Genomic DNA, 13120 nt, shown 5'->3' on the forward strand with positions numbered 1-13120 from the left:
GCGGGTGTTGAACAATGAGAACACATGGACACAGGGAGGGGAGCACTACACACTGGGGTCAGTTGGGGGGAAATAGGGGAGGTACGGTGGGGGGTGGGAAGCTGGGGAGAGATAGCAAGGGGAGAAATGCCAGATGGAGGTGATGGGGAGGAAGGCAGCAAATCACACTGCCACGTGTGTTACTATGCAACAATTTTGCATGTTCTTCACATGTACCCCAAATCCTAAAATGCAATAAAATAAATGGGAAAAAAAAATAATGTCCCTCAAGTTCTTCATACTGTATGACCTCACTTACATGTGGAATCTAAAAATATGCACCTCATAAAAGCAGAGAGGAATGGTTGTTGTCAGGAACTGGGGGTCAGTGGAAATGGGGAAACATTTGTTGAAGGCTATAACCTTACAGTTAGAAAATGAGTAAGTTATGAAGCCCTAATGTGTAGCATGGTGACTGTAGTCGAGAATACTGGATTGTATACTTACTACATGCTAAGAGAGTAGATCTTACATGTCTTCACCACACACATACACACGTACACAAAATAGTACCTGTGTGTGGTATTGAATATGTTAATTAATTTGTTTGAGATAATCATTTTACCATGTATACATTTATCAAATCATCATGTTGTACACCTTGAAAGTAAAGATTTTTTGTCAATTATACCTCACTAAAGCAGGAGAAAAATGAAGTGTAAATAAGGCAGTGACAGTTGGATATTTTCACTTCCTTACAAATAACTTTCTAATCTGACTTGCATTTGAAGTCAGGTCGTTCCACCAAAGTAATTTTGTTCTTTTAAAAATTCTTTAAAATAAATATTTTCAGTTTTAAAATGTTTGTTTTACAATTTAAAAACCTGAATTGTTACTTTGGTTGATAATATTGTATAAAACTGCATAGCTTAGCATAGCTGCCATTAGTAAAAACTAAACTTCTTCATGTTAATTGCTGAGAGGTCACAAAAGTAAAGATTTGATAGAATCTGAAAAAAAGTTAAAGGAAGAATTATGGGAAAACATAAGCTTGTGACATGATGGCCACCTGCGATGCAATGGATAGAGATAAAACCTAGATTCTTTCCCAGCTGGAATCTAAAAAAAAGATAGTTGTCACCCACCACACACACACACACACACCCCACAACACAACACACACACACAAATACTCAATGCTGTAATCAACATGGTCTACAAGATAAATGTAAAAGTGAGCAAAAAATAAAGTATTTTTCAAGAAGAAGCCATTAACAAAACCTATGTATTTGACATTTGAGTACTGAGAATAGGGAGAAAAGAAATACATTCACCTTGAGATTGTGTAATACCTAGTGGACCATATATAATTTTCATAGTCCAAAATTAATAGACTTTGTAGCAAAAACATACAAAATCAGAGAAATCTAACTAAACTCAAACTTATAAAAATACAAGTATTTTCAAGGTGAAAATTTAATTGCAGTCCTCTAAATCAATACTACTTGTGAATATTCAATGGTTATAAAGACAAATCCTCTCTGAAAGAATGTAAATTAATTCTTGTGTCACAGTAATTCCACAAAATTTCAAGAAAACAAGTTGCTTAAAATCAAAAACAAAATCATAAACCATGTAGAATAATGTACCAAAAATGAAGATCCGGGCAAAAAAAAAAGACAATAATATAAGTCAAAATTGTTAGAGATTAGAATAATTAGATATAGAGTACAAAGTACATATACTTAATACATATAAAGGTAAAACAACATAATATAAGCAAGGAAGAGAAGACTACATGTAAAGTGGTAAAATAATTTGGGGGAAAAATCCCAATTTAGAAAAGAAAATACAATGGTTCAATAAACCTGCAATTGGTGGATCATATAGTTGAAATTAAAACATGTAATAAAATTCTATGTTGCTAAAAGTATGCAATTGAGGGATAGTAATGTACACAGGGAAAGGGATAATGGTAACTAAAAAACTGGAGGGTAAAAGCTGAAAGGGGGGACGATAGAGATCTGAAGAAATTACCTTATATGTCACTCAGAGAGAGGAAAAAAGAGAAGACTAGATGAATAATAATATGAAAAAGAGATGGTGAAATGAAAGAACGGGAAGATAAAATATATAATTTATTGAAGTTGTATAAAAACAAAAGTAAGAATGGGAAAGCAAAAATATCTAAAGAGATAATAGATAAGAATTTTACAAGATTATTCATAGATATCACAGATCTAAGAATCTTATCAAAGTTTCAAACAGGATAAGTAAATATCCTAGAAGTTACTTAACCTATAGATACATCATTAAAAACTAAATAATATAAAGAGAATAAGATACTGAAATTAGTTAAAGAGGCAACAATGATATACAATGGGTTTACAATTGGAAATATAACTTATTTTTTAACAGCACAGCAGAGGCTATAAGACAAAAAATAATGTTTGAATTTCTAAGAGAATGGTCTCCAATTTTCAATTTTATAGAGGGCTAAATTATCCCATCTGGTTTGCTGCAGTGGCTCACGCCTGTCGTCCCAGCACTTGGGAGGCCAAGGTAAGCGGGACATTTTAAGTCAGGAGTTCAAGACCAGACTGGCTAACATGATGAACGCCGTCTTTACTAAAAATGCAATAATTAATCTCGCATAGTGGTGTGTATCTGTAGTTCCAGGTACTCATGAGGCTGAGGCAGGAGAATCGCTTCAACCCAGGAGGCATAGGTAGCAGTGAGCAGAGACTGCACCACTGCACTCCAGCCTGTGTGACAGAGCAAGACTCTATCAGAAAAAAAAAAAAAAATTATCCCAACTATAATATTTTCTATAAGGGATCCAGTATAGAAATGGGTCCATATGCTAAGTCATAAAACAGCCTTACAAATTTCAAGAGGTGAGTAGAAACATAGAACAAATTTCTAAAAGAGTCTCCTGTAAAGTAGTTTTTAAAAGGTATACTTTAGATAAGAGAAAAACAGTTGTCAGTGGAAATCTAAAGGTAAAGATTTAATATTAAATGAAGACATTATGAAATAGTTTGATGAAATAAGATAAACGTTGATTCTATAAATTTCTAATTTTGAAGAAAAACAAGATAGAACTAAAATACTGGGAAAAATATGAGTAGGAAAATAGTTTATTGGAGTTTAAATATTCTAATATCTTTGTACATTTTAAGATGAAATAAAGATACTGAATAATTTTAGACATGGTTGAGTATGTATATTTATATAGGTATGCTAATTACTAAAAAAATTGTTATAACTAAAAGAAATTGAAGACAAGTAAGAAAAAGAAGCAAGAAACCCAAATCAAGTAAGACCTAGAAAAGAAGATACATAATTTTAAACAGTGGCAAATAGAAAGCATAAGACTGAAAATCAAATTGAATTAAGAACGCTCCTTTCAAATCATAGAAATGTTTAGTGTAAGCAAAGTATAAAATCTAGTTATATTTTGCTGGAAAAAGCACACATTTAAATTAAAAAGACTCAGTTATGTTGATATTATAAAATACAAATTGGCTTTACCAAGCAAATATAAGCAAATAAAACTGATAAACAATTTCAGACAGGTAGCTTTTAAAAGAAAAACATATAATTAAAGAATATAACAGTATGAAAAACTCAATTTACAAGGAAGATATAAACATTATAAATATATAAGAAATAGACTTAAATATGTAAACAAATTTATAGCTCTTTTTTAATGAGAAATTGACAAATACAGCAACAAAATAAGAAACATTTAAAACACCTCTGTGTGATATTGATTCATGCTCAAAACAAAACAAATTCTATACAGCAGGTTTAAGGAATCTCATTAACAAACTTGATCTCTGAAACGTGTATCATCAAATAATTGGAGAACATACTCATACATTTTCAGGCACACATAAAATATTTATAGAAATGGGTCCATATGGTAAGTCAGAAAACTGAGCCTCACAAATTTCAAATGATTACTTCCACACTCACTGCTGGTGGAAAAGTAAAGTAGTACAACCACTGTGGAAAACAGTGTGGAGATTCCTTAAAAAACTAACAGTAGAACTACCATTTTATCCAGCAATCACACTACAGAGTATCCAACGAGAGGAAAAGAAGTCATTATTTGAAAAAGATACTTGCACACACATGTTCACAGCAGCACAATTCACAATAGCAAAATCGTGGAACCAACAAAAATACCCATCAATTGACGAGTGGATAAAGAACCTGTGATTCATATATATACATATATACATGTATTATATATACATATATATAATTGAATCGCAGTATTCAACTATTTATCAATTAGTATCATAGTATTCAAATATATATCAATTATACATATATAATTGAATACTGTGATTCAATGAGTCCTAAAAAGGACCCATTTCTGTAGTCTATGTGTGCCTGAAAATGTATGAGTATGTTCTCTAATTGTTTGATATATGTTTCGGAGATCAAGTTTGTTAATGAGATTCCTTAAACCTGCTATACAGATTTTTTTTTTGTTTTTGTTTTGAGCATCAATCAATATCACACATAACTGTTTTAAATGTTTTTTATTTTGTTGCTCTATTGCTGTATTTGTCAATTTCTCATATAAAAGAGCTATAAATTTGCCTTACATATTTAAAGCATATTTATATTATATATATATGTAATTGAATACCATACAGCCATAGGAAGAAATGAATGAACAGCATTTGCACTGACCTGTATGAGTTGGAGACTATTATTCTAAATGAAGTAACTCAGGAATGGAAAACCAAACATAAGATATCACCAATGATATATGGAAGCTAAGCTATGAGGACACAAAGGCATATGAATGATTCAATGGATTTTGGGACATGGGGTAACAGTAGAAATGGGGTGAGAGATAAAAGACTACAAATAAGGTGTGGTGTACACTTCTCTGGTGATAGGTGTGCCAAAATCTCACAGATCACCACTAATGAACTTACTCATGTAGCTAAATACCACCTGTACACCAATAATTTATGAAAAAAAATTTTAATACATCAAAACCTGTAGTGCGAAGTCATGGGTGTAATCCTATAGTAATTTGGGGAGTGGAACAGGGACTACCACCATTAAGACTCATCCCCTGTACCAATCTCAAAGGAAAAAAAAACAAACATTATTCTTCAGGGGAAAGTGCGTTCAAGTGGTAGGTGGAGGGCACTGGTGGACACCCATTAGAGCTAAGGGAGGAGAGAGAAGAAAAAAAAGTTACAGAGTACACACTTGGGGAAGAACAAGCATATAGGCTAGCCCAGAATTATGTCTGAATATTTGGAAGAAATATTTGTGAAGTCAAGTTCTAAAACCCAGGCTTATAGTGAATGGCTTAGACTGAGTCTTAACCTAATGATCAAAAATAGTTGCCTGCTTTCTCACCTTCCCTTATCATATAAATAGGCAGTGAGTAAAAATAATGGTGGAGTACAATTTGAAGAGTTATAAAAGGCATTCTCTCTCTGGGGACCATCACAAAGAGATCCAAAGCAAAATGGGGGTGATAAAAACAAGGTATCACTAGAAAATTTGAAGTTTCTACTGTCCATGGCAAAAGCAAATTTCAAATATGTCAATAATAGCAACAACATTTTAAACACTGAACTCAATTTCTGACAAGGTTAGTACAAACCGGCAAACTAAAGATTCAGTAGAAGGAAAGAAAAGATTATCTCTAAGGGTTTAAAACAAACAAACAAACTTTTGGCTTTATATATCCTATATAACATTTCTAGCATTCGTAAAACTATTTCAAGGTGTACAAAAGAAAAAAAAAGCAGTCTGAAGAGACAATCATAATCAGACTCAAATATGACACAGATGTTAAAAATATCAGACAAGTGATTTGAAATAACCATGATTAATGTATTAGAGATTATAATGAAAAATATAGATAAAATGCAAGATCAGATAATTTTAGCAGAGGTATGAAAAGAAAAATAATGAAAAATGATGGAAATCAGCAAAAAAAAGATATTACCTTTGATGTGTTCATCAGTATGCTAGACAAACCTGAAGAAATTATTTGTAAGCTTGAAAATAGGTCAATATAAAATATAAAATGTAAGCTTTCTTTTTAAAACTCAAGTTGAAATTAATCTTTGACATTTTCAGGTACTTTCAGTATCTTCAGTTAAAATGTCAAGAGTGAGTCTAACAAGAAACCACTTTTTTGTAGGTATATTTAATTATTTTAAATAAAATCAGTTGCCCTTTACTCTGGCATAAGAGCTGGAAATATGTTTGAAAGAAGCAGTTTTTCTGAAAATCAATTAAATCAGTAGTATTACCAACTTTGGCAATGTAATAGAAGTACCCAGTTTAGATGCACTGGAAGTGTGTTTCATGGCTAAAAATAATTACTAGCATGCATTCTCATCACAACGTCAGTAGAGTCTTTTCATATTACCCTACTATTTTTTAGCATCAATTCCATCTATGTGCCTAGCATAGTTAGGTAATTTTTATATTATTTTATATTTTAACTCTCAGCAAATATGAAAGACAAATTTTATTTCTTTCTTTTTCAGAAGAGAAAATTTCAGTTCTATAACATACAGTTGCAAATAACTAAGCCAGGGTTTGATAGCTGTCTGAAAGTTTAATAACTATTTCCTTAACAACACTTTCCAGACAGAAACTACTCTAAAATGATGAACCAGAATATATATTTATTAGTGAATCATTTTTGTCAAAGGTCTAGTCAAAACAGTTGTAATAAATGGATGGGCTCTGTTTTAGTTGCATTTATTCAGCACACACAGATTTAGTTATAGAATTTAAACTAGTTGTGTTCTATTTCATTAGAAAATAATATATAAGTAGGAGAAGGAGCATATAGGGGAAAAATGAGAGGAACAAACATTGGTGGTTAGAAAGCTAAAAAATAAGTGAGACATCCCTAAAAGACAAATTAAAACAGAGGTAATCATTTTAAAGTTTCAATAAACTATGAATATTTGTAGCATTTTAAATAAGCAGTGATGAGAAAGAAAATGCACTTTTTATTTTCAGAAATATCTATAACTTCAAACTAATTAGAGTAATCATTCATTTTTTCTTTTAGTAATTCCCCTATAAAAGTAACAGTATGGTATTTTGAAAAGATGATCAGTTTTAGAATTAAATCTACCTCTGCTCAAACCCCAACTGTACCATTTATTGTTTTAGCTGTGAAATAAACAGTGAGCTTTTAATGCATTTGTAACATAGGTTTAATCATCTTTGAAATGGATATAGTATCAACCCCATTAATGTTATCCCATCTCCTGCAGATTTGTCATGAAATTAAATATTAGATGCATGTAAATCACCTGGTTTCAGACACGCCTCTTAATTATTTAATTAATGTTATCACACTTATGGCTCAGGGGAACTTGTATGGTAGGATTTTAAAAGATTTTATGATCATAGATTTGATATTTTAAAATATATTAAAATTACCTCCAAAACTTTTTGTCAGAGGTGTGCATACATTGCAATAATTCTAACAATGCAAATATACTTATTACTATTTACTCCCATGTAATTCAGAATTGTTTACATAATTATTTACATAATTTAGGGAAAACTCTTTATTCCACAAATTGCAAACAGGTATTATTTTTCTTTAAAAGAATGGAGAATGGATTAAGAATTACTTGACTTATTAAATATATATATATAACATTAATTTATTGAAAGTCTAATCCATTTATGAGAGATAAAAAGCATAATATAACATGATATTCAAAGTGGTAATATCACTTTAAAGAGCAACTTGTAAGTATATTTCAAATGTACTTCAGATTGACTTAATTTACAATTACTGGTTATTACTCTAATTTATCTATAATTGCTATAATTACTTTATTCATAATTAGGGCACCAAAGGCTCAATTAAAGTCCCAATTAAGGGCTAAGATAGGATGACTCCCAGTTTTTTATTTGAGACCGTGGAAAAGGGCTAAAAGTAGGAATCTTAAAATGGCTGCTACGATCTCAATGGCTTCTTTCAGGCTAAAATAATGAAGAGTCTAAATAAAATTAGCAATATTTCAAGTAGAATTACAATGGCATCATGTTTACCTTTATACTCTATGGCATAGATATTTTTAAAGAAGCAATTTCCTATTTTTTCTCTCTTCTTTTACATGACTTGGAAAACATTTAACAAAGTGATATTTACTTAGTTTGATTTCTGATGTTAACATTTTCATGCCTATTTACTGGCCTTCTTAACTTTTTCTTAAGTCATACTCTTAGTGCCTTTTTGTTAGTATAATTATCTTTTAAAATTTGTTTTATTTTATGATTTAAAATTTGAAATAATGGAATCCATCTGTTTGAATTTTGTTTTTGTAAATTTGCTCCAATCACTAGAGATATTTTCTTTTATATACTAGGATACAAGGAGCACTGAAATTTTAAAGTAATTGAACAAAACCAAAATTTCCTTCTTTGTCAGTTTTTAGTGGTCCTTAGCAACAACATTAAAATTAAGAATAAATGTAAATTCAGTGTTTATTACAGTATATTTGGCACCAATAGAAATTGCTGCAAGCTCTTTCCAGTAGTCTTATTTGTAGAAATCTCTGAAACAGAGCATTATCAAACTATCAAAAAAACATTGCATAGCCCAGGATGTCATAACAGAATCACAGCCTTTTCCTCACTGCTTTTTAAAACCTGTAGATAAGTTCATTTTGTGAATAAAGTAGGTAATAAAACTGAGCACAAATTGGTCACTAATCAAATACCTTACAGAATAGGGAAAACAAACCTGATCTTTTTAAATAGTTTAAATGTAGCACATTCAATTTAAATGGATTTCATCACCATAAGTGGAAATCACATGTGAACCTGAGATGAATTCACTTGGCTCACACCAAAACACTCATCCACAATCAGGATTGAATCAAGTGCTGAGTAACTGTGATCTTTGTTCCATTTCTCATATTCATGCTGTCAGGCTCCAGTCTTATAAGCTAGGAAGATTCACATAACTGACCTGGTTCACATTAATGATCTGGTACCTGATTCGATTTTTAACAGTGATAATATATATATTTCATCAGTGAATATCTGAGCCCAAGGCCATCCTTATCATTATATTTTCACTAGCAGATAAAAAATGAATGCATTTAACCATGGAAAATTTAAGTTCCATAATTCATTGTAACTAATTTACTCATTTTACTAAGGAATAAAATTTTGAGTAGTAGAATGTAATGTTTCAGTTCCTAGCTACTAGACTCAAACTCCCTTGGTTTGAAGCTAATTAAAAATTATAAAACATTTATAAAGTCATTTAATTACTCTGTTCTATAAATTCATTTGCAAATAGGAGTAAAATTAGTACTCATTTCCTATTTGTTTCATATGATAATTAGTACATATATGTAAAACACTTAAAACCGCCTGAAATTTTGCACATTATATATAACTATTACTATTACTACCATTTATTATTATAATTAACACTGCATCTAAGTACACTCTTAGAGGTATTTGAATTCTAATGCCAAGGATATGGTGGATGAAAGAAGAGATAGTTGATGTAATCATAAAAAATGAAGTTCATGAGGAGAACAAAATTTGTGCTGAATACTACATAGTCATCCTGCTTTAAGAATAAGAGGTGTTTCTTACCAACAAATAACTTTGAGAAAAAGAAAACTGAGCCAAGCACACAAATAATATTTTGCTGAACATGACTATTATCAAGTCAGAAGTGAAATGTGCCTTAATTCTGGGAAGTAAGAAAGAGGTGTGAGCAAGAAAGCTAAAATAATTCAACCAACAATAATTTCCAAGGATTCATAATGAAAAATGTAAGCCAGCAACATCCCCCATCTTTACACAGATATTAGGAACTGTCCAGTAAGATGTTATGTTTACATATGAAGATTACATTTCTTGAATTCCCAAGTATGTTTATCACAAAAATTATAGTAAATAAAATATCTAAATACAGAATTTAATAATAATGTTTTCAAGTCTACATTTTTGTTAAGGACTGTGATAAGCATGTTACATGCATTATTTCACATATTTATCTCTAAAAGCCTGTGAAGTAAATAGATTACCAGAATTAGTCTTGAATCAAATTTATTGACATAATTTACATATAATGAAATTTCCTATTTTGTTTATAGTTCAATGAAATATAAAAAGTATATACATTTGCGTAACCAACACTACTGATATTGTACTTTAATATACTAGCAATAAAATATAAAATTAAAATTTAAAAGTAATAGCATTCAAAGTAAAAAATATTGTGATAACTAATTAAATATGCATACTCTGTACAATGAAAATTAGAAAACATTGCTACAAGAAACAAAAGCAAGTATAATAATAAATTAAGTTATATATACCATGTTCATGGACCAGAGAAATTGATACTGTTACAATCCTGTGCTTGAGTCTGACGAACTGGTACCATTTTGGTCAAAGGCAGAAACAAATCATTAAAAATAAATTATTGGCCAGGAATGGTGGCTCATACCCGTAATCCCAGCACTTTGAGAGGCCAAGGTGAGTGGATCACCAGGTCAGGAGATTGAGACCATTCTGGCCAACATGGTGAAACCCCATCTCTATTAAAAATACAAAAAAATTAGCTGAGTGTGGTGGCACATGCCTGTAATCTGAGGTACTTGGGAGGCTGAAGCAGAAGAATCACTTGAACTCAAGAGGTGGTAGTTGCGGTGAGCAGAGATTGTGCCACTGTACTCCAGCCTGGTGACAGAGTGAAACTCTATCAAAATCAAACAAACAATAAGAAATTATTCCTTACAGATGTAATCAGCTCCTGTTGCCTAAATGTCCCCATTGATTGATCAGCATTTTTGGATGACTTCAAGCAGTTTTAGGATAATCTTCTAGCACTGTGCTGTCCAGTATTTTAGCCCTATCGAGACACAGTTATTACTTTCTATCAATGCCCTAGACAGTCCATGGTAAACGTCACTTTGAAGAAGTTGCTTAGAGCTTTGGGCCAGTAGTCCAAGTCATTTGCATTTCTGCTGCAGTTCTGTCGGTTATAACCACACTTTTAAAAATGAGTCCCAAAGAGAACATACCTCATTTGGTGCCTACTATACCACAAGAGAAGTTAGCTGCTTTGTTATTGGCTTCTGGTGAAATATTAAACTGCTGAGCAAGCCTAATTTTAATATTTATTGCAATGGTTAAGAAGTCTTATTTCTATTAAAAGCAAAATTTTAATCTAATACTAAAATTGATTTTTGAGCACAAACCTAAAACAGACTTTACAAGATTCCACTTAATGTGCAGCAACAACATATAAATATTACACAGTTTTTTCATATTGTAGGAAATGCATGAAAAATTCTTAGTGATAGGGAAAAAGACCTCTAGGGTCTTATATAGCATTTATAAAAGGCAGATTGTTGTAAGTATAAATTTGTCTCTCTTGGAACTGTGATCCAAGATCCCAGAGCCTTTTTTCAATTCACTGAGGATTTTCAATGTAATTCCTACAGCATACTGTATTCCATTTTTACAAGAGATGTTCAACCATTCACATAAGAGAGACAAGGCAGCCAGGCACCTTGTCTATCATCAAAGAATAAGAGAAATTAGGTGTGAAGTCATAAAGTAACACACCTTCGGATTTTTCTTAAAGACCTAACTACAAAGAAACTCATTTGTTATGTTAATGTATAAAAGACTGGGAACTTGCCATGGATGTCATTAAAAAAAATTATGCAATTATTTAAAATGATATTTGTTAGCAAAAGTCACATAAGCTAGTTAGCTCTTAATAATTTCAAGAAATATTTTGTGGTTTTATGCTGATAATCAATAAATTAAAATTACGAAGTTTAAATATGACTAATAAGATAGGTCTCCACAACAATATAACGAATAAAATTAGCAATTATTTTTAATTTTTATTAAAATCATCACCATTGAATATTTGTCAACCAATTTTGGTAGGGAAATCCAGCATTAAGGTACTCACTTTTGTATTCCTTTCATTTAGTAAAATATGGTATTTAATTCTGCATTGAGATGGCCCAATATTTATATAGTGTGTTTATGGGTAGTCCTGGGCTTATCTACAAAGGTAATTTTTGACTTGGAGAATACACATAGTTTTAAATGTCATATTCATTCATAGTAATAAAATATGCTTAATTATTTCTTCGCACATTTATCTGTGGTTTTATACAATATCTTGAATATTTTAGCTTATTTTCTTTTCAGATGGGGTCCCACTCTGCTGCCCAGGCTGGAGTGCAGTGGCGCAATCTTGGCTCACTGCAACCTCCGTCACCCAGGTTCAAGCAATTCTCCTGCCTCAACCTCCTAAGTGGCTGGTATTACAGGCACATACCACCATAACTGGCTAATTTTTGTATTTTTTAGTAGAAATAGGGTTTCACCATGTTGGTCAGGCTGGTGTTGAACATCTGACTTCATGATCCACTCACCTCAGTCTCCCAGAGTGCTTGGATTACAGTAGTGAGCCAGTGCACAACCCAAACTATTTTATTCTGACTACTGAAATCTAAACTCTTTTGATTTTAGTCTTATCGTAAAATGTTTCATGCCCCTAAAGCAAATTCCTTTTTACCTACTCCAGTGCAACAAAACAAAACAAAACAAAACAAAAAAACCCTGAAAACCTGAACTTCAATGGGGTAGATGCAAATGATTTTTCCCTCAATCCAAAATATATTTCAAAGTGGCAAGATGTATACTTAATTTTCATGTGACCTTTTTCTAATAAAAATTATTGACTGTTATTTCTCCCAATTATATTTATTGTTTCATAGGAGAATGACTCGTTGAGTAAAACTTCTGGTCTCTAATAGTAACATTGAATAACACTAGACATTTAACACACAGAAAAAAACCTATTAAGCACTATACTGTTTAGTGGTTTCATGATGAGAAAATTATACTTCTTGTACAGGTACAGCAGGTCCTTAAATAACATTGCTTTCTTATAATGTTGATGAAAAAATCAACCTCCATCTGTGGTCACTGTTCGTGTGGAGTTTGCACATTACATTGTCAGCACGCTTGGCTGTGCACTATGGCCAGATCCCATGCTTGCTCACTCACACACTCCTGGGTACCCTGCTCACTTTACTTTTCCAAAGTAAAG

The sequence above is a fragment of the Cebus imitator genome, unplaced genomic scaffold (genome assembly GCF_001604975.1).
Source record: "Cebus imitator isolate Cc_AM_T3 unplaced genomic scaffold, Cebus_imitator-1.0 Scaffold428, whole genome shotgun sequence".
Taxonomy (NCBI): Eukaryota; Metazoa; Chordata; class Mammalia; order Primates; family Cebidae; genus Cebus; species Cebus imitator.